Source organism: Gopherus evgoodei, chromosome 1 (genome assembly GCF_007399415.2).
Source record: "Gopherus evgoodei ecotype Sinaloan lineage chromosome 1, rGopEvg1_v1.p, whole genome shotgun sequence".
Classification (NCBI taxonomy): Eukaryota; Metazoa; Chordata; order Testudines; family Testudinidae; genus Gopherus; species Gopherus evgoodei.
Window position 1 is genome coordinate 142,630,242 of NC_044322.1, and position 24,558 is coordinate 142,654,799.

At 38.6% G+C, this 24,558-nt stretch overlaps 1 protein-coding gene across 5 annotated transcripts in view; it reads right to left on the reverse strand.

Annotated features, from left to right (window-relative positions):
• The window catches only part of SMPX (small muscle protein X-linked), an 82,844-nt gene extending 63,690 nt beyond the window's left edge, over nt 1–19,154 (reverse strand). Inside the window, exon 1 of one of the 5 annotated variants that reach the window (XM_030574822.1) lies at nt 19,132–19,154. The gene's annotated coding sequence lies outside the window, so the exon portion shown is untranslated. Of the gene's footprint in view, nt 1–1,641; nt 1,779–2,058; nt 2,198–2,678; nt 2,801–19,131 lie in introns of those variants that run through there. The other 4 variants (XM_030574780.1, XM_030574790.1, XM_030574801.1 and 1 more) reach the window with 4 other exon arrangements.
• Nucleotides 19,155–24,558: the final 5,404 nt, after the last annotated feature.

Consider the following 24,558-nt stretch of genomic DNA (forward strand, 5'->3'; position numbering starts at 1 on the left):
TCAACTCTATTTGTGTATAGATTCGGGGCTGGTGGGGGAGGGGGAATTGACATGGTTAAATTATAAAGTCCTTGGAAATCTTCAGGTCACAGAGAACCTTCCCTTCAAAGATTTATGTTAAGTAGGTTTAGAATGTTTTCGAGCAATAGCTTAAGAAGGAATTAAGAATAGAGACCATTTCAGATAAACATGGAAATACTGATACTGACTTAATATATGAATTCACACCAGACCACTTACTCAGTTCTACTGACTCTGAAGTCAAGGAGCTCAATAAAGACTGAGTAGAAAGCAAGAATCAAATTCTACCATCAATTTCACTCAAGCAACCTCATCGGGTTGAATTTTGCCCTTGTTTTTTTTTTACTGTCTTTTCTGTGGGCTATGTTTTCAGTTTGAGTAGGCCTGTGTAAGGATTTCGGGACCAAAAAAACCCATCATACAAATTATAAATTGTACAGTTCCAGGTGCTTTTTTCACTGTGATAACCTAAAACCAGACACAGTTTAAATAACTTCAATGTGCATTTTGTTGTCTGTTAGACTGACTTTGGTGGTGAAATCCTGTCACTGAAGTCAATGGCAAAACTCCCAGGATTTTACTCCTTGCATTCATTTTTTTTTTAAAGTTGCTATTGTGCATGGAAAGTAATCATTTTCTCAGATGACTGATGGAAAGTGGACCTATGCTGTATTCAGTGAATGCATTTCAAGAATTATAAAAACCCGCAAACTGTTAAAAAGATATGATCTATTATGTCTTATAAAAGGAGAAAACTTAATTCATTTATGCTATGATCTTTTTCCCCTTTCTAATCACAATTAAAAATGAAAACAAAGGCAAAGGAAATTAATACACATGCAAATTTAAAAATACTCTGGGAGTGCTTTAAACCACAGAAGCAATGAAATTACAGTTAAGGCTTCTAGCATATGGCAACACACTCCCCCACATCACATGAAACAGCTGATATACTTCCACCAGCCTTTGGCCATACTTAAACAAGGGTGGGTGAGGAATTAGATTAAATCTTTACTTAGAATGTCTTTCTTTAAACCAAGCCATCTTAGTTTTTGTAATATGTTGTGAGTCCCTAAGAAGTGTTGAAACTGATTGGAATCAGACACTGGTTCCTAAAGAGAGATGTGTGATACAATTGTGTAGGATTGCTTTTGGAGGAGGTGATTTTTTTCCTTCCAGTTCATGCTGCCCTCATTACTGCCAGAGAAATCAGGACAACAGCACACTGATGAGTAAAAATAGACAACCTTCTCTGGCTGCATTCCCTCCCCTCCTATCCTCCCCCCAATTCACCTCTAGCACAACTACTGGCCGTCAAATGTATAGAAATAAAGCTTATGTTACTGTAATATCTTTCTCACTGCACAAAGATGGACATGAATTAATAAATACATATTTTTATAAATGCTTTAATTTTGCCATGTATATCTGACAGATATTCAACAAAATGCTGTTACTCACATTCTATTATTTCTGGCATTTTGAGCAGATTTGCAAACTCGAACAAATCACAGTTCACATTCAGTATCAGCTAAGAATTTCAAACCCCCTTTGCCAGGCAAATTGTCTGACACACACAAAGCCTTCTTCTCAAGCCTCTTTGGCTTCTCCACACCTTACCTTTTACCTTTTATGGCCTGAATGCAAAGGCAAACTTTGAAAGCAATGATACTCTTATTTCAGTTTGGAATTGTTTAATGCCTGACTTCCAATGCAAACTCTTTTACTTTGTAGTGAAATCACTCATGAACAGGAATATTTGATAGGAAGGAATCAGTCAGTATTCTGGAACGAGTTTAAAAAACAAAGTTATCTTCTCTCCTTCAGCTAAAAATAATTCCTGAGGGGGATGCAGAAAGATGTGCAGCTGTCTGGACTGACTGATTTCTTAGTCAATTTGCTTTAAATACGGCTGAGATACACAAGGCACTATCATAATTTCCATCTTTCTTAATCCTACTGTACATAAGCAGCAGGGGAAAAAAAAAAACCCAACAAAAAACCCAAAACCCCAAACACTGAATGCAGTCCTCTTACCTCCTGCTGTACTCATGAAATCAAACACCATGGGTGTTTTGGCCAGAAAGCTGCAGTGTGTTTTCTTATAAAAGACTTTGACAGGAACTACACACCACTGTGAAACCTAACTGGTACTGAAGAGAAGGAGAAACCGGCACTTGGCTTCTTCCACTTTGCCAGGCAGAAACTTACTACATTCTGCAGGCAAATACAATAACAACATAAAGTTTTCAATAACACAATTGTCTCTGCCACCACTACTGTATGCTGCTATGATTACAATGAAGAAAACTTAACTCTCTCCTATATCTACCCCCCCAACAATTTTTTTACCAACTGTAACACATTTTTAGAAAAAATTAAGCATATTTCTGGTACAGTATCCATGCTGCTGCATAGTTTTGCTTGTGATGTCACTAAGTATTAAAGCAGCTTTTTGTTTGAAATCTTTTAAGATCCCCATAGATTATAAAGCAGTAGCAATAACAATCTGCACTAAACACATTAATATGCAGCACAAGATGTTAAAATAAACAGAGAACTATAACTACTTCAGACACTTCACAGAATCCTTCAAGTTTGCAAATGACACTTTCAGCTTAGTTTACTTATTTATTTATATGAGAAAAGTTCCAAACCGTCAAGTGAGTATATATACTTCTTTTCAATGCTGAAAGAGACACCTTCTTCAGTCAGCTGAGATCTTGACTGTGATCCTTTAAATGTGTCTGAAATAGCTAGAGTGCTTTGTGCCTGTATGGTACTGAGAGCTGCTCAGGGCTGGAGTGGAACTCAATTTAGAAGCTAAGTGTAAAAGCAAATTCCTGCCATAGCTTGCAGTTGTTCTTCCTAAATATAGTTTGATACACTCTGTAACTTCATTCCCTCTGAGACACTGGAACTCTTAAAAACAGAGTTCAAGTGTCAAGCAACAGCTGTTAATGAAACACACCTTTGGGTCATTTTTTGCTGTCACACTCACTGTAGTTTTCGGGTGTTCACAGGAGCAAAGCACATAATGGTAGAAGGCAGTGCAGATCCTTAAACTTTCCCTGTTCTGTTTCAGGCACCACTTGCCCAATGTTCTCTCTCTACCACTGCACCAAGCCAAGGATTGATCACAAACACACATATTTTCAGCCACGTTTTTAAAAGAAGCTCACTAATTTTGTCTCAATTTTTGGGGATCCAATTTGACACACAATGAGTCTGAAATCATTGGAAGCTGCAGGTCCAGGGGAACTCTGAAAGTCAGGCACCAGCTGAGCCCCACAAAAGCTGAGGTACACAAAATGAATGAATTCTTCTGAAAATGTTGGCTCTAAGAAATATTTGTTAAATGTTAGGGATCTGGGTTAAGAAATGCTTAGGAAGTGCAAATGGGAGCAGTCATTGTGGCTAATGCAACAATAAGGCCACCTCATTGTACTATATCATGGCAGAGTACAGACACGAGCAGTCATCCCTAATACCTCTCCTGGTCATGCACATTAGACCTCTCTTGATCCTCTTAAGAGAGAGCTCAAAACCAGATCTGTCTGTACCCTCGCAGTTGTGCTTTGCACCAAACTGCAGATTTTCCCATCAGTCCAGGTCACACATGAATTACAAGAAATGGATCACATTTGTGTGACTTCATCCCCATGTTCACACTCACATGATTGCAACCTCAAGTTCATTGTGATCTCATGGGAACTGACATTCTGCCTCTCCCATTATTCCTGCTGCAGCTGCTCCCACCATGTCTGACCAAGGACACCAATAATGTAAGACAGCAGAAACCAAAGAGACCTGCTGCTGCAGCAGTGTCATCATCTGCAGTATGGTGTCAAGTCACGCCGTTGCACTCTCTTATGAGTAATAGATGCATTTGCTGACATGATACACTTCAACGAGGTGGCTTCCACACCTACATATCTCAGGAAACTCTCCAACCAACCTCCCATGTACCCCATCAATTTTTGTGCAAGTTTTGAGCAACTCTGTGTTCTGAACCTACCACTCCTTGGGACAGGGTGTATTGACCATAAGCTGAAGTTTATGCTCATATGCAAATGATCTACAAATATATACATTAACTCATTACATAATTTTCAGAAGATGTCACACAAGAAGCTGCACAAGACGTAGCAGCTATGGGCCCAATTAGCTGCAACCATAAGCCTACGTGGCAGCAGTAGCGCTAATGAGTGGTACTGCACAATCCAATATGAAAAACAAAGTCAAAGCATTTTTTATCTTAACTGTACTGAAATATTAACTGTTTTATTGCAATTTCAGCTGGCTTTTCCTTTTCATTTCATTTGGCGGCCTATGGGGGATGAATTATCAGCTGGTCTCCACTGTGCGCAATACACACAAAATGCTCAGTGCATACATCTGTTTGTACATGCAGTTGACTCATTGGAATGTAGAAATGGATAATTTTGAGTGTAAAAATTGGGGAGATGAACAATTTTCAAACTTAATTTTGACTATAAAGACATTTATAAACAGTTCATAGTTTGATTTGTAATTTCAGAGGTAACTCAACCAAATGAAAAGAAAAAGCCATCTGAAATGTCAATAAAACAGTTAATATTCCAGTATAGTTATGGGTGAAGTTGTTGCCATTTGGCTTTAGTTCATTTGTACCCCAGTTCTATTGCTAAAATAGCTCAAATATTTTTGAGGCCAGGGGCTTTTTACACTTAAAACATGTCAAACTTCACAGTTTGATTTTTTAAATTTTTGCTAGCAGTGGAATTTTTGCAATATATTATGCACTCACCGCTTATGATTGCAAGGGGATTTGTCCTGCCTTAAAGTGCAGCTTTATTCTGTGAAGTTACTATTTAAAAACTGCATTGTGGTCAGTCCACATTTATTGTCTTAATGATTTCCATATCAAATGCATTCACTTTACAGGTAAAAAGATGATTTCCTAACTGCCAGTCCTGTACATTTAATTCCTTTCACTTGATACTACAACATGCATGCTACATATATATTTACCCTCCTAGGATATGAAAGTCAAACAGGGTTCTTTCCCTAATTATGTCATCACCAGAAATAAAGGCTCTGCTGTCCACATAAGGCCTTTACTTGCACCTCTGAAATTCCATTGTCTCCAGATTGTGCTTGGAGTGACAGCGATTCAGACCTATTTCCTTCAATAGATTTGCACATTAGTAACCAATAAGAATTTATTAAATAAACCTATTGATTCACAAGAAGGAAGAGAATCGAGTTAAGTCTCTAGCTTTGTTAACTACATTGAGATAAAAGGAGTAAAAATCATTAAAAGTACAATTTGTCACTAAAGTCAGAAAATATCACAGTAGATTTGTTGAGTAAGAAAGTGTCAGTTTTACAATCACTTTGCAGAGAACAGCCCCAGATGTATTCTACCCTATAACTTGTACATTCATCTGCCATATACATTCAGTTGCTGATTTAACAAGTTTCTAGTATTCCCAAAGAACATGGAACATAAGAGCTACCATACTGGGTCAAAGCATGATCCCTCTTGCCCAGTATCAGGTCTCTGACAGTGGCCTGTACCAGAGCTTCAGGGGATTGTACAGAACAGGGCAATTATGAAATGATCCACCCCTGTTTTCTACTTTCAGCTTCTGGAAGTCAGAGGTTTAGAATTGCCCCGAGCATGGGGTTCTGTCCCTGATCATTCTGGCTAATAGCCATTGATGGACCTACCCTCCATGAACTTGTCCAGTTCTGTCTTGAACCCAGTTATACTTTTGGCTATCATATCATATCATGGCAATGAGTTCCACAGGTTGACTGTGAAAAAGTTCTTTTTGTTGTTTGTATTAAACCTGCTGACTATTAATTTCATTGAGTGAGCCTTGGTTTTTGTATTGTGTGAAAGGATAAATAACATTATTCACTTCTTCCACACAAAAAGCATGATTTTATAGACCTCTATCCTATCCCCCTCTTAGTCATCTTTTTTCTAAGATGAACAGCCCGAATCTTTTTAGTTTCTTCTCACATGGAAGTCATGCCATATACTTGATCATCTTTGCTGAGCTTCTCTGAACCTTTTCTAGATCTACTATATCCTTCTTTAAAGATGGGGCAACCAGACCTGAACAATATTCAAGGTATGGGTGTGCTATGGATTTATATAGTGGCATTTTGATATGTTCTGTTTTATTTTCTATCCCTTTCCTAATAGTTCCTAACATACCGTTAGCCTTTTTGACTACTGCTGTGCACTGTATGGAAGTTTCCAGAGAACTATCCATGGTGACTGCAAGATTGCTTTCTTGAGTGGCGACCCCCAGCATTTTGTTGGTATAACTGAGATTATGTTTTCCAATGTTCATTACTTTGCACTAATCAACATTGAATTCCCTCTGCCATTTTGTTGCCCAGTCACTCAGTTCTGTGAGATCCCTTTGTAACTCGTCACAGTCTGCTTTGGATATAACTATCTTGAATAATTTTGTATCATTGGCCAACTTTACCACTTCACTCTCTTGTTCAGATCATTAATGAATATGTTGAACAGTATAGGTGCTAGTAGAGGTCCTTGGGGGATCCCCCTATTTACCTCTCTCTCCTTTGTGAAAACTGACCATTTAATCTTAACCTTTGCTTCCTATCTTTTAACCAGTTACTGATCCATGAAAGGACCTTCCTTCTTATCTCAGGACTATTTAGTTTCCTTAAGAGCTTTTGGTGAGGGTCCTTATCAAAGGCTTTCTGAAAATCCAAGGATACTATATCAACGGAATCACCCTTATCCACGTGCTTGTTGATTCCCTCAAAGAATTCTAACAGATTGGAGAGGCATCACTTCCCTTTACAAAAGCCATGTTCACCCTTTCCCAGCAAACCGTGTCTGATAATTCTCTTCTTTACTGTAATTTCTTCCAATTTGTCCAGTACTGAAATTAGTCTCACTAGCCTGTAATTGGCAGGATCTCCTCTGGAGCCCTTTTTAAAAATCAGCATTACATTAGCTACCTTTCAGTCTGGTACATGTATACATATTAGACTACAGACTCAAACCCTAATATTATTTTTAGGACTATATATATATTATACAGAATCACTATGTACTATACTATGAGATGCTGAGAACGCACCAGGAGTAGTAGTTCACTTGTAATAGAAAAGACATATTTTTGTTCAAAACATATTAGAAGCTTGTCTAATGAACATATTCATATCCACATTGTTAAAAAAACACTACTTTTTAACTTGGAAAATAGAAATTGTATAACACTAATTGATTGTGTATATCTTACTTTTTGACTGAGATACTTCACTATATAATATCTGTTTCTTTAGCACGTCACCTAGGAATTTATTTATTTAAAGACTTTGCTCACTGGGATAGCCTCATGACACCCAGATCTCATTGTCCTGAGATTCCCAGGGGGAAAGCAGTCTTACTATTTTACTTCAACATGGTTTAGTGCAACACAAACTGTATAATGCAGTCTAAAACACCAGATACAACAATGAGCAATCACAATTTCCATTCACTGTACACAGGCAAGGCTTCTTAAAATAAGAGAATCAAAAAACATTCTTGAGTGTCTGTCTCAAAGGACCAGCTCCAGCCCTTTGGGGATGCAAAGTCTCACTCCCCTTAATTTTAGCTATAGAAATTCTAGCTGGGTATTAGGGAAAGTCATATCTATAAATAAGACTATCCCAAACTAGTAGATATTCATGCAATATAGTACATTTCTATCATTGTTGCTTGAAGAGGTTTGGGAAGGAAGGTGGAGATTTGGGTCCCAGTATGAGATACATTATTCGCTTTAGCCAACACTTTAATGATTGAAATAGCTACCTATATCAGAAAAAAATGTTATGAATGAGTATTAAATGTACAAAATCTACCAGAGGGAAGAATTATGACAGGATTCAAATGGAAGATCTTAGAGAATGAGAAATGCTGATTGCTTTCTTTCTTATGGAAATTTTATTTTTGTTCATTTCTTTTTTCCCCTTAATATAATAAATGTGTGATGTGCAGGAGTACTTGTAAGAGCCTGAATTTTATTTCCTGGGCCCAAGTACCTGACATAGATCAGTGCTACAAAAGTTTAATACATCTGTCAGGGGCCAATTGCCATCCCAGGTCTAGAGGCTACTCTTCCATGGAATCTAAACTGAAAATAATCTAAGCTCTTTAACGATTGAAAACATAACAGTTTTGAGGGTTAATGACAGACTTCAGTTGTGCCTATCAAAGAAATGTCATTTGAAGAAGGTAAATGATTTAACAAAGTGTCATGTAAATTATATATGATATATCTTTCAGTTTTCCCTAACCCACACAAATGTTTAACATGAAGAAAAGAAAAGAATAATTTTCTCCTGAGTTCTTGGATAATTATGCCAACACATTTAATAACAGTGCAGGGTTATTTAAACAGTGAAATACATAAAATAATATGCAAACAGTGTTTACCACTCACACTTAATGTACTAATGGAATGGAAATCATAAAATTTTATTAACTTAACCGATATTTGTTGCAAACACATTTTTGAGTTGACAAATGTTGTTCTCTTTCTCTCTCTCTTTCTTTCTCTATGTTTTTTTTTCAAATTGAAGATTGGTGATTATTGTTACAATTTGTTCCACAAAGAAATAATTAGCCTTGTATCAAGGAGAGTGGTCTCATTAGACGCTGCCAGGTGACCTTGTTCTAAATCCCGAAGTTCTAACATCTTTAATAGCTGTGTTTGCATTATCCAGATTTTATATTAGGCTTTCACAAACCACATTGTGAATGTAACCCATACAAATCCTAGAACATAACAGCCTTGACCACATCTAATATACAGAAATCATATTGTCAGTTGCCTCATACTCTTTGTGCACAGCATTAAAATCTCACTTACCAAAAACCTTTTGATAAATTGAAATGTGGGGTTGTGGAACAAACAATTATGTTGTTTCAGTTCTGCTCTTAGGAAAATGTAGCCACCATATATAGCATAACTGACAACATAAGAAGAGGCTCAGTGTACTGAAAGATTAAAATACATACACACTCCTTGAAAACAATGTACTGATACTATAAATATCTTGTCTAAAGCGGGCCAGTGATTCAATATCATTTTGAAAAGAAATTAAAACCATTACACTGCAGCATCTGATTTAGTTCTTGACAAATAACTTTGGGGGGAAAAAAGAACCAGCTGAATCTGACCCCAGATTTTGAACACAAACAAATCTGATCTTTTTTGAAAGTTCAAAGAACCATCCACTGTATTACCAATGTCATGACAAATTCCTTTTGCTGAATGGTGTATCTGGCAGTTCTGCTGAGCTATGGTAGTCTCTGTCTTCAGTTGTCAGGTTAGGAGGGTTCATTGGGTTTTGTGGAATGGAAATGCATTCGGGGTCCCTTGATCCCCACCAGCACATGTAATAGATTTGAATAGAGCTTTTGTCCAAAGTCTAGCAGACAGAGTTCAGACTAATTACCGATGCTCCCTCCCCCAAATGGCATATCAACTAAGAAAAAGAGCTGGTGGGATATGGTAAGTCTGTCTGGGTAGAAAAGCATACTAGTGCTCAGAAGTCTGTTTGGAGAGAGAGAGTTGAAGTGAAGTGAGACAAATGTGGTGGACTGGAAGGAGTGAAACATCAAGGAGACCTCAAAAAGTGTGAATAAGTTTAGCTAACAAGAATCCAACCTCTACAGGATTTATCTATAATGACTTCTGAACCTTATGTGGCCCATCAGTCACTGAGTTCAGACTGTATACGCTGCGGATGAAATAAAAGATCCAGATAATTTCAACTTCAAGAACTTTCAATTTCCTAGTTTATCAATAACAGGAAACTGATCCTTTTGTTGCAGTTCCCATTAGAAACATCCAAAAATACATTTTTAACACCCCCCTTCTACAACTTCTGAAAAAAATCATATAAATAACAAGAATTAATGCTTTCCAGTATCAGGACTTGCATAATTCTATCAGAGTTCAATGATCTCTGTCAAACCTTACTTTTATTGAATGTGCTAAAGGAACATTTTTTTAAATCACCTGTGGTCTCCTGCAATTTAGTATTATAAATATACAAAAGTAAATCAGAAAATGGAGTCAGGTTGGAGACAGGATAATAGTAAAGTCCCACAGTATCTAACTCCTAAATGGTATTTCACAAAATAAACACAAATCTCAAGAGTTAAATAATTATTAATAAAAACTCTTAGGAAAATATGCAGATTTTTAAAAAAACTAGACATAATGTACGTCATGTGGGAGGATGGGTTGTGTACTGAAAGACTGGCCATATCTCCTGTCCAAAGATAACACAGAACCTGGATAAGAAGCTGCAAGTATTAAGCTGCTTCATTCAGCTACGTCTGGCTGTGCTACACAGGGGGTTACCTTTTGAAGTACAGCTCGATTCTCAAAAGCCAGCTGTCTTCAAGGAGCTGGAAGTGCAGTTTGAAAAGTGCCTGTCATATGAAAACAACATTTGAAAACTGCAGATTTATATCATCTTTATTTGTTGAGTCTATCAACTGATGTCAGATGCTAGAGCAGATAGCCATTTGGCAGAGTCCCCATACATTGGCTGGACTTAATGCATAGGCATTCAAGATATTACCACAGCAATATTTGAACTAAGGCCTTGCCTTCACTAGAGGAAAAGGTGTGTTCTTTATCTGAGTTAGCTAATGCATGGTAATTAACACAAGATAAAATCCTCATGAAGACAAGGTAGTTTGTAGGTTTCACATGAATTAGCAGGTGAAGGTAAACCCTAGGCTCCCCATCGTCTACTTGCTGACTCATGAAAACTACAGACTGTCTTGACTTCACGAGAATTTTATCTCATGTTGGTTAACTTAAGAACACACTTTTTTTCCTAGAGATGTACCCTAAAACCTTCAAGGTTAAAAGCCAGTGGGTCTGTATGACTATTTGGAAATCTGTTTGTACAATTTCTGAATTCCATGTGAGATTATGAAGTCTTTATGAATCTTGACCAACCAGCAAAGTCCATTTTGAGTGTGGGGGTTAGTTGCCTTCTCTGTGGTCTCTTCACCTCCATGCTGGGCTGAAATGCTAAGGTGTAGTGGAGCCAAGCTAACAACAGGGTGGTTAAATTGAGATAGTCCTCTAACATACAAACATTGCAGACAACGGATTGGCTCCCAGCCAGAACTGGTTTGTCAGGGGAGAGGTCACCTAGCAACCAGGTCACCAGTTGGTAATGACCAGGAGGTCACATGACAGTCTCGAAGGTTATAAAAGGACAGGACCTGACTTTTTGCTCCTTGGCTACTTTTTACCAGATCAGAGGTGCTGCATGTGGTAGCCTGATGAGGCAGTGTGAAGCCTGCCTTCCTGAACACAGATGGACCCCCCAGGATGCCCAAGGGAAGGGTGAGCTAGAGGGAGGGGAAATGCATGTGTTTATTATTTTTGTAAATCTGTGATTAAGAAGAGAGCAATAATGTGTTAGAATTCTTTGTGTGTTATGTGGTACACCTATCATGTGGCCCTTTGAAAAGGTAACCCAGGAGGTTCAGACTTTTGGGTAGAATTCTGGGAGCGGATGTGCTTAAGCTACAGGGAGAGTCTGATGAGTCAGCATTGATAACAAGGACTGGGCAGACACTGCATAGTATAAGCTCTCAGGACAGGTTGCTAGATAGAGTCGGGGTTCTCAACCTTTTTCTTTCTGAGGACCCCCCAACATGCTATAAAAACTCCAGGCCCATCTATCCCACAACAACAGTTTTCTTCATATAAATGTTAGGGCTGGCATTAAGGGGTAGCAATCAGGGCAATTGCTTGGGATCCCATGCCACAGGGTCCCCCATGAAGCTAAGTTGCTCAGGCGTCTGCTTCAGCCCTGGGTGGCGGGGCTCAGAGCCCCAGGCTTCAGCCCTGCACAGCAGGGCTTAGGTTTTCTGCCCTGGCCCCCAGCAAATCTAACACTGGTCCTGCTTGGCGGACCCCCCTGAAACCTGCTCGTAACCCCCTGGTTGAGAACCACTGAGACAGAGTGTCATAACTATAAAGGGAAGGGAACAGCCCTCCTGTGTACAATACTATAAAATCCCTCCTGGCCAGAGACACCAAAATCCTTTTACCTGTAAAGGGTTAAGAAGCTCAGGAAACCTGGCTGACACCTGACCCAAAGGACCAATAAGGGGACAAATACTTTCAGATCTTGGTGGGGGGAAGGCTTTTATTTGTGTGCTCTTTGTTTTTTGGGGTTGTTCGTTCTTGGGACTAAGAGGGACCAGACATCAATCCATGCTGTCCAAATCTTTCTGAACCAGTCTCTCATATTTCAAACTTGTAAGTAACAGCCAGGCAAGGCATGTTAGTTTTATCTTTGTTTTCTCAACTTGTAAATGTTTCTTTTTACTAAGAGGATTTACCTCTGTTTGCTGTAACTTTGAACCTAAGGCTGGAGGGGGTTCCTTTGGGCTCTATGAATCTGATTACCCTGTAAAGTTATTTTGCATCCTAATTTTACAGAGATGATTTTTACCTTTCTTTCTTTAATTAAAAGCCTTCCTTTTAAGAACCTGATTAATTTTTCCTTGTTTTAAGATCCAAGGGGGTTGGATCTGGACTCACCAAGAATTGGTGGGGGAAAGGAGGGGGGATGGTTAAATTCTCCTTGTGTTAAGATCCAAGGGGTTGGATCGGTGTTCACCAGGAACTTGGTCAAGAAGTCTCTCAAGTCTATCCAGGGAAGAGAGCTAGTATTTGGGAGTGGTGGCAGCAAAACCAGATCTAAGCTGGTAATTCAGTTTAGGAGTTCACATGCAGGTCCTCATATCTGTACTCTAAAGTCCAGAGTGGGGAAGGAACCTTGACACAGAGGGTCTGTACTCCAAGATGATAATGAGTCACCATTTACAGTTATGTTTTGAGGCCTGTCTGTTAGCCTGTGTTTGATCCCTTTAAGGCATGCCATGCAAACATAGACTTAAGAACCAATTTTATTGGGTTGTTAGAAAAGGTCAACAAAAAAGTGCCTAGTATTTGTTTGTGGTGTCCATACTAACTTTTGTAAACAGATACCTGAAACTTAACAGAGAACTTTGACTCTATCTTTACATAAGACCAGAATGGTCTTACACTATGAATAACAGACACCTGAAATTTTACTCAGAAAACTGTGTCACATCTTCTCCTTAGTTTTACATAGCAATTTAAGCACTCTTTACATTTAAAACATCATAACAATCATATGCCTGGCTAACTCCTATGATCTGAACATCTTTCAAATAGAGTAAGTGAAATGATGGATAATCACTCTTTAATCATCTAAAATCAATCTCTCTATATACATCTCTGTAATGTGCCAGTCACCGTAGTGACCATCTTATGCCTTGATTTCCTTCCTCTCTCTGTTCTTGTTTCCTTTGCTCACTTGCCCCTCCCCCACGCTCCTCCTCACTCAGCTCATCTAGCTATCTCTTTTGTATCCTCCCCCATCCATGCCCTATGCCCATTTCCCTATGCGTGAACTCCTTTTCCTGACGCGAGCCCTGTTCCTGCAAATACTTATACATTAACTTTAAGTCCCATGGGACTACTCACATGTTTAAAATGTTTGTTGGACCAGGTCCATAGTCTGCTGTGACTGCCCTCCCCTCATTAAGTCATTTCTCAAAACTTCCTTCTTCGAAAAATGTTTGGGAGCTATAGTCTTACAAATATTCACTCAGAACAACCCCAAAACTCCCTTTGCAGACTTCAAGACTCACGCACTTACTCACCCAAGTGACCTCCTGATTGTATTGTCTTTATCATAACCCGTAAAACCTTTCTGTGCCCACTCCAGCTCTGTTTTGTCATATCCTCCTGTTGTTCTCATCTGAATTTATGTTTGATCCTGCAAACTTCAGATTTCAGCACACATGTAGAACTCACTATAGGATCAGGACCTTAGACAGTAAAGTACGTCAAGGCAGGTCCTTATTATTTTTTAAAGCCTCATGTGTATTTATGGTAATATATGAATAATAAGTCTAGGCATTTCAATAATAGATCAAAGCTGAAATGAATAATAATTAGAGATGAAGATAATTAATCTCAAGCTAAATCTGTTTGTTATTTAGCAGCTAGTTGCTTATGACACTGAGACTGATTGAATTTGATTTTATCTTTATTCATTTATTATGTTCTATTTTGTATTTATATGCCCAATTATTTTTGATTAGTGCTATTATGCTTTTGCCATAAATCTTTTTAACCTGAATAAGGTTTTACATGGATTTAGGTATTCCTGTATAATGATGTATATGTGTGATTCTCCGGCATTCAGAGTCTTCCTGCTTTTCTATAAGCCCCTGCACTCACCCACCCATAATATAGCACAGGCTTCTAAAGCTGTGATGGAATTGGAGTATGGGAGAATTCTGGAATTCCACTCCAGGATAGCTAAAGGCTCAATTGACAACTGAATGGGTATATTCAGACAGATTGGAAAGGGTACAGAGGTGCAGTTAGCCCTACATCTGTGACAAAAAACACACTGAATCTATTATAAAGAAACGGGAATTGGGAGAACTTTACTTTCTGCTCACAGATAAGTTCTGAGTCTTGTTCTGTTCAATATCTTCATCAATTATTTAGATAATGGCATAGAGAGTGCACTTATAAAGTCTGCCAATGGTACCAAGCTGGGAGAGGTTGCAAGTGCTTTGGAGGATAGGATTAAAATTCAAAATGATCTGGACAAACTAGAGAAATGATCTGAAGTAAATAGGATGAAATTCAATAGGACAAGTTCAAAGTACTCCATTTAGGAAGAAACTATCAGTTGTACACATACAAAATGGGAAATGACGGCCTAGGAAGGAGTACTGCGGAAAGGGATCTGGGGGGTCACAGTGGACTATGATCTAAATATGAGTCAACAGTGTAAAGCTGTTGCAAAAAAAAAGCAAACATCATTCTGGGATGCATTAGCAGGAGTGTTGTAAGCAAGACACGAGAAGTAATTCTTCTGCTCTATTCTGCACTGATTTGGCCTCAACTGGAGTTTTGTGTCCAGTTCTGGGAGTCACATTTCAGGAAGAATGTGGACATTCTGGAGAGAGTCCAGAGAAGAGCAACAAAAATGATTAAAGGTCTAGAAAACATGACCTATGAGGGAAGATGGAACAAATTGGGTTTGTTTAGTCTGGAGAAGAGAAGAGTGAGAGAGGTCATGATAACAGTTTTTAAGTATGTAAAAGGTTGTTACAAGGAGGAGGGGAAAATTGTTTGTCTTAACCTGTGAGGATAGGACAAGAAGCAATGGGCTTAAATTGAAGCAAGAGAGGTTTATGTTGGACATTAGGAAAATCTTCCTAACTGTCAGGGTGATTAAGCATTGGAATACATTGCCTAGGGAGGTTGTGGAATCTCCATCATTGGAGATTTTTAACAACAGGTTAGACAGACACATGTCAGGAATGGTCTAGACCAGTGGTGGGCAACCTGTGGCCCACGGGGCACACACGGCCCATCGGGGTAATCTGCTGGTGGGCTGCCAGACTGTTTGTTTACATTTGCACAGCCGCCCACAGCTCCCAGTGGCTGTGGTTAGCCGTTCCCAGCCAATGGCAGCTGTGGGAAGCCCACCACTGGTCTAGATAATACTAGATACTTAATACTAGTATAGTAGATAGTAGATTGTAGATACTAATACTAGATAATACTAGAGGAGTGCAGGGGACTGGACTAAATGACTTCTCAAGGTCCCTTCCAGTCCTATGATTCTCTGTCACCTTGTAATATAGACTATATAGCTTGGGGGGTGGGGGGTAAGTCTAACTTCCTAAAAAATGAGTAGCTTTAAAAGGAAACATTAATGGTTTAGTTATGTGTATTCATATAATGAGTATTCATATAACTATCAAATGGATTGACTGTCTTCACTACTGGTAATGCATGATGCTTCTCATACATCAAGTTTGCGCCTCAAAAATATATTTCTAAATTCAAAAAAGGTACGCTGTAAATAAAGATTTTTGTCTCTACAACTTCTTGCTCTTCCTTAGAAACCTCATATTTCTTATGCAATAAAAATGATGTTTGGGAACAGTGATTATATTGTGAATTTAACTTGTCTTAGTACTAATCTGCATACATGCAGTTTTTAAACAGAACCATCTTGAAATGACTGTGGATCAGAACTATAGCTCTGTGAATAAATTGTAACAAATAACTAACTTTACAAATTCACCCTGTTTTTCTGCTCATGGAATACCCATGAGCAGATAAAATACTCCTCAAATACACTATTCTAATGTATTTGACAAATACAGTTTTGAATGCTTTATTCTACATTTTGAGTAGTTGAAGTTCAAGCTGTATTGCTTAACTGTGTGTGTCAGATGGGAAATGGAAGCAATATGATATTACCTAATGCTGATTTCCTAGATAATACTTACCTGTGTATTAAAGATTCACTTTCCACAAATTTGTGCCTTTATGACTTTGATACTAGCCTTCTGTGGACATTTTTGGCAGTAAAATTCAATTGCTCAGATCTTCACACAAAGCAAACCCATAAGGGGTGCAGACTGGCTGAAGCAAAATATATTTTAAAATTCAAATAAATACTTGTGGAAACATTTCTGTAGTCTTTGCCTAGCTTTCTTCAGAGCATGTTTTTCCTGTAGCTCAGGGATCGGCAGCCTTTGGCACGCAGCCCACCAGGGTAAGCTCCCTGGCGGGCTGGGCTGGTTTGTTTACCTGCCGCGTCCACAGGTTTGGCTGATTGTGGGTCTCACTGGCCACGGTTCACCGCTCCAGGCCCATAGGGGCTGTGGGAAGTGGCGGCCAGCACATCCCTCAGCCTGCGCCACCTCCCGCAGCCCTCATTGGCCTGGGACAGCAAACCGCGGACAGTGGGAGCTGCGATTGGCTAAACCTGTGGACGCGGCAGGTAAACAAACTGGCCCGGCCCACCAGGGGGCTTACTCTGGCGGGCTGCAAGCCAAAGGTTGCTGATCCCTGCTGTAGCTTATAGATTTTGTTTTAATCTTCATATAGAAGTTAACATCATCTGTGGTAAAAGCATAAGATTGGGGGTCCAGAAAGTCCTAGATCAGCCACAAGTTTTCTATATGACCTTGTGCAAAATATTCAGCCCTGTGCTGGAGTTTCCCTATCTGTACAATGGGAATGGCACTCTGCTTCTCTGCCTCACAGGATATTGTAAGGCAAATTAATATTTTTTAAATTCTTTGGGATCCTTTGACCAAAAGAACAATAGAAGTATAAAGAGCTATCATTCAGAAACTTACAGATTCTAACTGGATCATATGTTTTACATTTTGACACTTGATAATCATATTCTAGCCACACATACTGAGACATTATCCACTGAGTTTAACAATACTGAAATAGTGATTGTCATAGTTCTGAGCAACTACACCTGTATTTCCTCTCCGGGGCTCACCAAGGGCAGTCACTTTTAGGATTCTGGCTCCTCAGCCAGCACCTCTCTTGGGGGGAGACTTGTGTCTCTCTCGCACCTGAATGAGCTTTTTCCAGGCTGCACAGTTCCCTGCCTACACTGTGTTATTCTCAGCAAGGCAGACTGGCTAACCAGGCCAGTACCCGTACTTTGCTTATTCTTCAAAGACTACGAACAATGTAATTGCCAACAGTTATAAGTTATCACAGAGCCCTTTCTAAGCAAGCACATTTATTCTTAAGATGAAAGTGTTACAGAAAAAACATAATAAACACAATAAAAGAACTTATACAAATGCTACTAAGCTTGCCAGAGATCATCCCACCTCCAATAAAGGCTCTGGTAGCTGAACAGCCATTCAGAGGGATTTTCTGTGGTTACAAATTCATAACAAGAACAACTATGCACAGTTCATTCTTTCCCAGATAAAGTTTGGGCCTTTGATAGAGTCCTCAAGTAACAGGTGATCAGCAGACACTGGCTCCCTCCTCAGGGTGCAGCTGCAAAAGGTTGTGTCTAAAGGTGGGAATTTGCATTCACCTCCTTCACAGGTATTTCCTAGGAAATCTGCTTAACTTTGTCCCAACAATTCTTGCTTGTCTGACACATTGTTTACAATAGGCCTTTGATACTCTCAACACTTCCCAAAATAATGTATAAACTTTACATTTAATACAATGGAATCCAAAGCTACTTAAACTTAATTCAAAAAGGTTTCTCAAGGCTATTGCAGGAAATTGATCCATATGTCACAGTGGTGATAAACTGCACATCCTATTTTCATGCTTTCTGGTGATTCATATATGGCCTTGAAACTTTGCGGAGGAATTGGAAGTGAGCTGGTGTTTGCTCTATTTTTGCAAGATCTGCCTATTTCAGAAGGTAGCATATGATATTTGCATTTTCATATTGCTGCTTTAGTATATAGACTTTGCCATAATTATCCATGCCTTTACATTCACCTTGTATTATTGCTGTGTGCTGTACATGGAGGCTACCCTTGAAGGCCACTTGGAAACATCAGCTAGTGCAGGATGTGGCTGCTGCCTACTTAGGGCCTGATTCTGCAACTCTCACTCAAACTGTGTAGTACCTACTTACATAGGTAGCCTTATTGAAATCCTCTTATTCCATCTTAATCTTTAATCTTGACCATCTAATATAAAACCAATGGGACTACACACATCAATGCAACTTCATGCCTAGGGCTCCTAGGTGCTATGGTAATATAAATATTAATAATAAAGCACATGCATAAATGTTTTGCTGAATTGAATAGGGAAGGACTTAAACATGTGCTTAAGTACTTCATTAAATTGAGAAAGATTACCTGGTCTGTACAATGCTGTCTATATTTTTTTTCTAATCTCTGCAGTGTGTTTTACATTGATTTATTTATTTACTGCATATTACACACTAGATACACTTTACAGAAGCCAGAATGCAAACCCCTGCATTCTCTGCAAGTCTGCAAACACAAACTGAGGGTATGTCTATCCTAGCTATCTTAAGTGGTAAATCCTTTAATTCTGGCATAAAAATAATAAAATATAAAATCTAACGACTTGCTTCCATAAGGACCATTCTTGAGCAGCCTCATATATTATTACAATACAGGGCTCATTCATGCATTCCTGTCACATTCAAAATACTCACTGAAGTCATAGAAGTAAGAGGACAATCAGTTTCAGTGTTCAATTCACTCAAAAATATGTCTTCTGCATCATGGGAAGCTCCCTCTTCTGCAGAAGCCAGCAATTTTGTGTGTTTATCTGTATTGGGACTTCTATCTGTAAGATGTACAGAGTATATTTTAGGAACATTCTTTTTGATTTGCACTGCCAGAGTTCTGCGCCAGTTTCACAAACAGTATTTTACAAAGTTCTCAGAAGCCTTTTATAGACCCAATCCTGCAAACACATAATAGCAGGCACAGATCTTATTTACTGTGATTGAGTTCAGTGAGACTACTCATGTGAGTAAGATTATTCACATACATAACTGTTTGCAGGAGATGATTCTATACACTTTAAGATATTCCCAAAGGCTAGCCTGGGAGCACGTAGTTTAGGTTTACACTAGATGCATTTTTGTGCATGAGGCTAGTAGAATTTTCCTTTTTATCTTTAAATTAAGGCTGTCGATTAATTGCAGTTAACTCACACCATTAACAAAAAAATGAATTGCAATGAAAAAATTAATCGTGATTAATCGTAGTTTTAATTGCAAATCCCAGTTGAAGTTTATTATTTTTGGATGTTTTTCTACATTTTCAAATATATTGACTTCAGTTACAACAAAGAATACAAAGTGTACAGTGCTCACTTTATAGTATTATTTTTACTACAAATATTTGCACTGTAAAAATGATAAACAAAAGAAATAGTATTTCAATTCACCTCATACAAGTACTGTAGTGTAATCTCTTTATCATGAAAGTGTAACTTACAAATGTAGATTTTTTTTTTTTTTTACATAACTGGACTGAAAAACAAAACAGTGTAAAACTTTAGTGCCTACAGGTCCACGCGGTCCTACTTCTTGTTCAGACAATCGCTAAGACAAACAAGTTTGCTTACAGTTACAGGAGATAATGTTGCTGGCTTCTTATTTACAATGTCACCTGAAAGTGAGAACAGGCATTCGCTCGCCACTTTTGTAGCCGGAATTGCAAGGTATTTATGTGACAGATATGCTAAACATTCGTATGCCCCTTCATGCTTTGGCCACCATTCCAAAAGACATGCTTCCATGGTGATGACTCTCGTTAAAAAAAATATATGTTATTAAATTTGTGACTGAACTCCTTGGGGGAGAATTGTATGCCTCCTGCTCTGTTTTACCCACATTCTGCGATATATTTCATGTTATAGCAGTCTCGGATGATGACCTAGCAGATTTTAAGGACCCTTTCACGGCAGATTTGACAAAACACAAAGAAATATGACATTCCTAAGAATAGATACAACGCTCAACATAAGGTTTAAGAATCTGAAGTGCTTTCCAAAATCTGAGAGGAACGAGGTGTGGAGAATGCTTTCAGATGTCTTAAAAGAGCAACACTCCGATGCAGAAACTACAGAACCTGAACCACCAAAAAAGAAAATCAACCTTCTGCTGGTGGCATCTGACTCGATGATGAAAATGAACATGCGTCAATCCGCTCTGCTGTGGATCATTATCAAGCAGAACCTGTCATCAGCATGGATACATATCCTCTGGAATGGTAGTTGAAGCATGAAGGGACATATGAATCTTTAATGCATCTAGCATGTAAATATCTTGCAACGCTGGCTACAACAGTGCCACACGAACTCCTGTTCTCACTTTCAGGTGACATTGTAAACAGGAAGGAGCAGCAGCATCACCTGCAAATTGTAACCAAACTTATTTGTCTGAGTAACTGGCTGAACAAAAAGTAGAACTGAGTAGACTTATAGGCTCTAAAGTTTTACAGTGTTTTATTTTTGAATGTAGTTTTTTTGTATAATTCTATATTTGTAAGTTCAATTTTCAGGATAAAAAGATTGCACTACACTACTTGTAATTGGGGAATTGAAATATACTTTTCAGTTTTTTACAGTGCAAATATTTGTAATAAAAATAACTATAAAGTGAGCACTGTACATTTTGTATTCTGTGTTGTAATTGAAATAAACATATTTGAAAATGTAGACAACATCCAAAATATTTAAATAAATGGTATTGTATTATTGTTTAACAGCACGATTAATTGCATGATTAATCGTGATTAATTTTTTTAATCGCTTGACAGCCCTACTTTAAATATGTGTGCCATTAATATAACTACAGCTGCATCATTGCTCTGTGTAGCTAGTCTTCAAATGAGCATACATAAGAATTGAATAGATGATGAACAGCTACAGAATAGCCATAGTCAGCCCTTGTGGAATTAGTTTTGAATTGACTCCCACACTTCTGCAACAGGCTTTCTGCGGAAATTGATGAAAAAAATGCTAAAAGGGCTGAATTTTGGAAGTATTAATTAAACTTTTTTAGAAATATTGATAAAAAAGAAAAGCACAATTGTTTTTTTCCCCAAAAGGAATCTAATAAAAAACAAAATTAGTTCATGTAGGTAGAACTGTAAATCACTTCTATATACTTTCTAAAATCAATTCTGACCTTCCTACAAGTTTCAATAAAATTTCACTTCTTCAGCCGGATACAAAGTGGTGTATTTGTATAGTTATGCATAGAAGACAAGAACACTGGGGAAGGAAAGGGGAAATGTGTTAATCTTTATAACTAGGGAGTACAGAAGAGTTAATGAGGAAACACCCAAATGATTTGGCCACATAATTTGTGCTGCAATTTTTTTTCTTTAATACTGTATTTTAAAAATTCAGTTGATAATGCTAGTACATTTGTAAAATTATTTATATGATTATTTATGCCAAAATACTATGCCAGCACTGGGAAAAAATTACTCAGATATCTTCTCTGGGTCCCTAAATCAGTCCTGGTATTATTCTAGGACCTAATTTTGCTATTACTTGATATGAAATCAGACTAAATGAAAACACTCCCATATTCTGGCACCTGATTTATACTCTACTGCTGCAAGTAGCTTTTGGAAGTTGTGATCGTTTCTTTCAGATAGGGACTTCACCACAAGGATTTATGTTTTTGTGATCACCTCCTATATGCATGTTCTTCTCCAATCCATGGAGATGGTTAAACACAGCCAGATCCTGTCTATAATATGAGCCCCCAGTTCTGTGTTCAGATTTTCTTTGGTGGATCCCTAGAGCTGTGCAAAGCCTCAGTGATTTCTGTGGGGCTCCACATGGCCTGAGGGCTCTGCCTGTACAAATCTGCAGACTTGAAGCCAAAAATGGAATCTTTGCTGAACACTGAGAGAATACAACTGTGATCCTGTCAACACTTGGGGTGGTGTGTGGGAAGGTGTAGCTACGTACCTAGTGAAAGGCAAGTTGTGTCCATGCTATGGTGTGTGTCATAAACAGATAGCTAAGGGTTAATGTCTCTTTCACCTGAAACACCTGACCAGAGAACCAATCAGGAAACCGGATTTTTTTTCAACTTTGGGTGGAGGGAATTGTGTGTCTGAGTCTTTTGTCTGTCTGCCTGCTGTCTCTGAGCTTTGGAGAAGTAGCTCTGTTTTCTAATCTTCTGTTTCTAAGTGTAAGGACAAAGAGATCAGATAGTAAGTTATATGGTTTCTTTTCTTTGGTATTTGCATGAATATAAGTGCTGGAGTGCTTTGATTTGTATTCTTTTTGAATAAGGCTGTTTATTCAATATTCTTTTAAGCAATTGACCCTGTGTTGTATCATCTTAATACAGAGAGAACATTTGTATTTTTTTCTTTCTTTTTTATATAAAGCTTTCTTTTAAGACCTGTTGGAGTTTTTCTTTACTTCAGGGAAATTGAGTCTGTACTCACCAGGGAATTGGTGGGAGGAAGAAATCAGGGGAGGTCTGTGTGTGTTGAATTGGCTAGCCTGATTTTGCATTCCCTCTGGGGAATAGGAAAGTCCTTTTTGTTCCCAGGACTGGGGAACGGAGAGGGGGAATCACTCTGTGTAGTTTCACAGAGCTTGTGTCTGTGTATCTCTCCAGGAGCACCTGGAGGGGGGAAGGGAAACAGGATTATTTCCCTTTGTTGTGAGACTCAAGGGATTTGGGTCTTGGGGTCCCCAGGGAAGGTTTTTCAGGGGGACCAGAGTGCCCCAAAACACTCTAATTTTTTGGGTGGTGGCAGCAAGTACCAGGTCCAAGCTGGTAACTAAGCTTGGAGGCTTTCATGCTAACCCCCATATTTTGGACGCTAAGGTCCAAATCTGGGAATAAGGTTATAACATGAGTGGCAGTGGCGGGAGATAGACAGAATCCAGAAGCCAGTAGGAATATTATATTTTTCTTTTCTCTGCTAAGGGCTTTTTAGCAGAGAGAAACAGTTGGTTTTAAAAGGGAACCAGAGAGAATTTTTTTTCTGCTCTCTCTGGTAGTTTGTGCCTTGCATGTTAAGCAAGAAGTCGTTAAGGGCTATCACCAGTCTTTTGTCATGCAATAGCCCTCCCATTAGGAGGCAAGTACCAGCACTTATATGCATGCAAATAAAGTGGTTTTTCTGGTTTCCCTTCATTGAACATTAGCTAGAGAGAGAAAGGGAAAAAAAAGTACTGTTGCTAGGCAGACTCCAGGAGGCAACAGAGCCTGCAGTTCAAAAGAGAAACACCGGAGGGCACCCCAACACAAGAAAACAGGAACCATGTCTACCAGGACAAAAATGGAGGCCGAAGACCAATTCAAAGAAGCTGAACACAGGCGAGAGATGGAAAAACACAAACAGGAACTAGAAATAAAACAAAAAGAGATGGAGATAAAAGAAAAGGAAGAAAACCTGAAACTGGCAGCCTTCCAAAGAGAACAGGCAGCCCAAGAGGCAGCACACAAAAGAAAACTAGAAGAAGAAGAGGTAGCCTACCGAAGGAAACAAGCAGAAGATGAGTTGGCCCACAGAAGGAAGCAAGAAGAAGAAGAGGCGGCCCACCGCCGAGACATGGAAAAACAACAAAAACAAATGGAAAAAGAAAATGAAAAGAAAGAAAAAAATACAAATGTTCTCTCTGTATTAAGATGATACAACACAGGGTCAATTGCTTAAAAGAATATTGAATAAACAGCCTTATTCAAAAAGAATACAAATCAAAGCACTCCAGCACTTATATTCATGCAAATACCAAAGAAAAGAAACCATATAACTTACTATCTGATCTCTTTGTCCTTACACTTAGAAACAGAAGATTAGAAAACAGAGCTACTTCTCCAAAGCTCAGAGACAGCAGGCAGACAGACAAAAGACTCAGACACACAATTCCCTCCACCCAAAGTTGAAAAAAAATCCGGTTTCCTGATTGGTTCTCTGGTCAGGTGTTTCAGGTGAAAGAGACATTAACCCTTAGCTATCTGTTTATGACAGTGTGTAGCTACACATTGCAGTAAAAAGCTCTGTCACGAGGGTGGCAGTGGGGAAAGGCTTTGGCAGCTCCCAAGTTCCACAGTCTTTCAATGTGGCAGGGAAAAGCTCCCTTA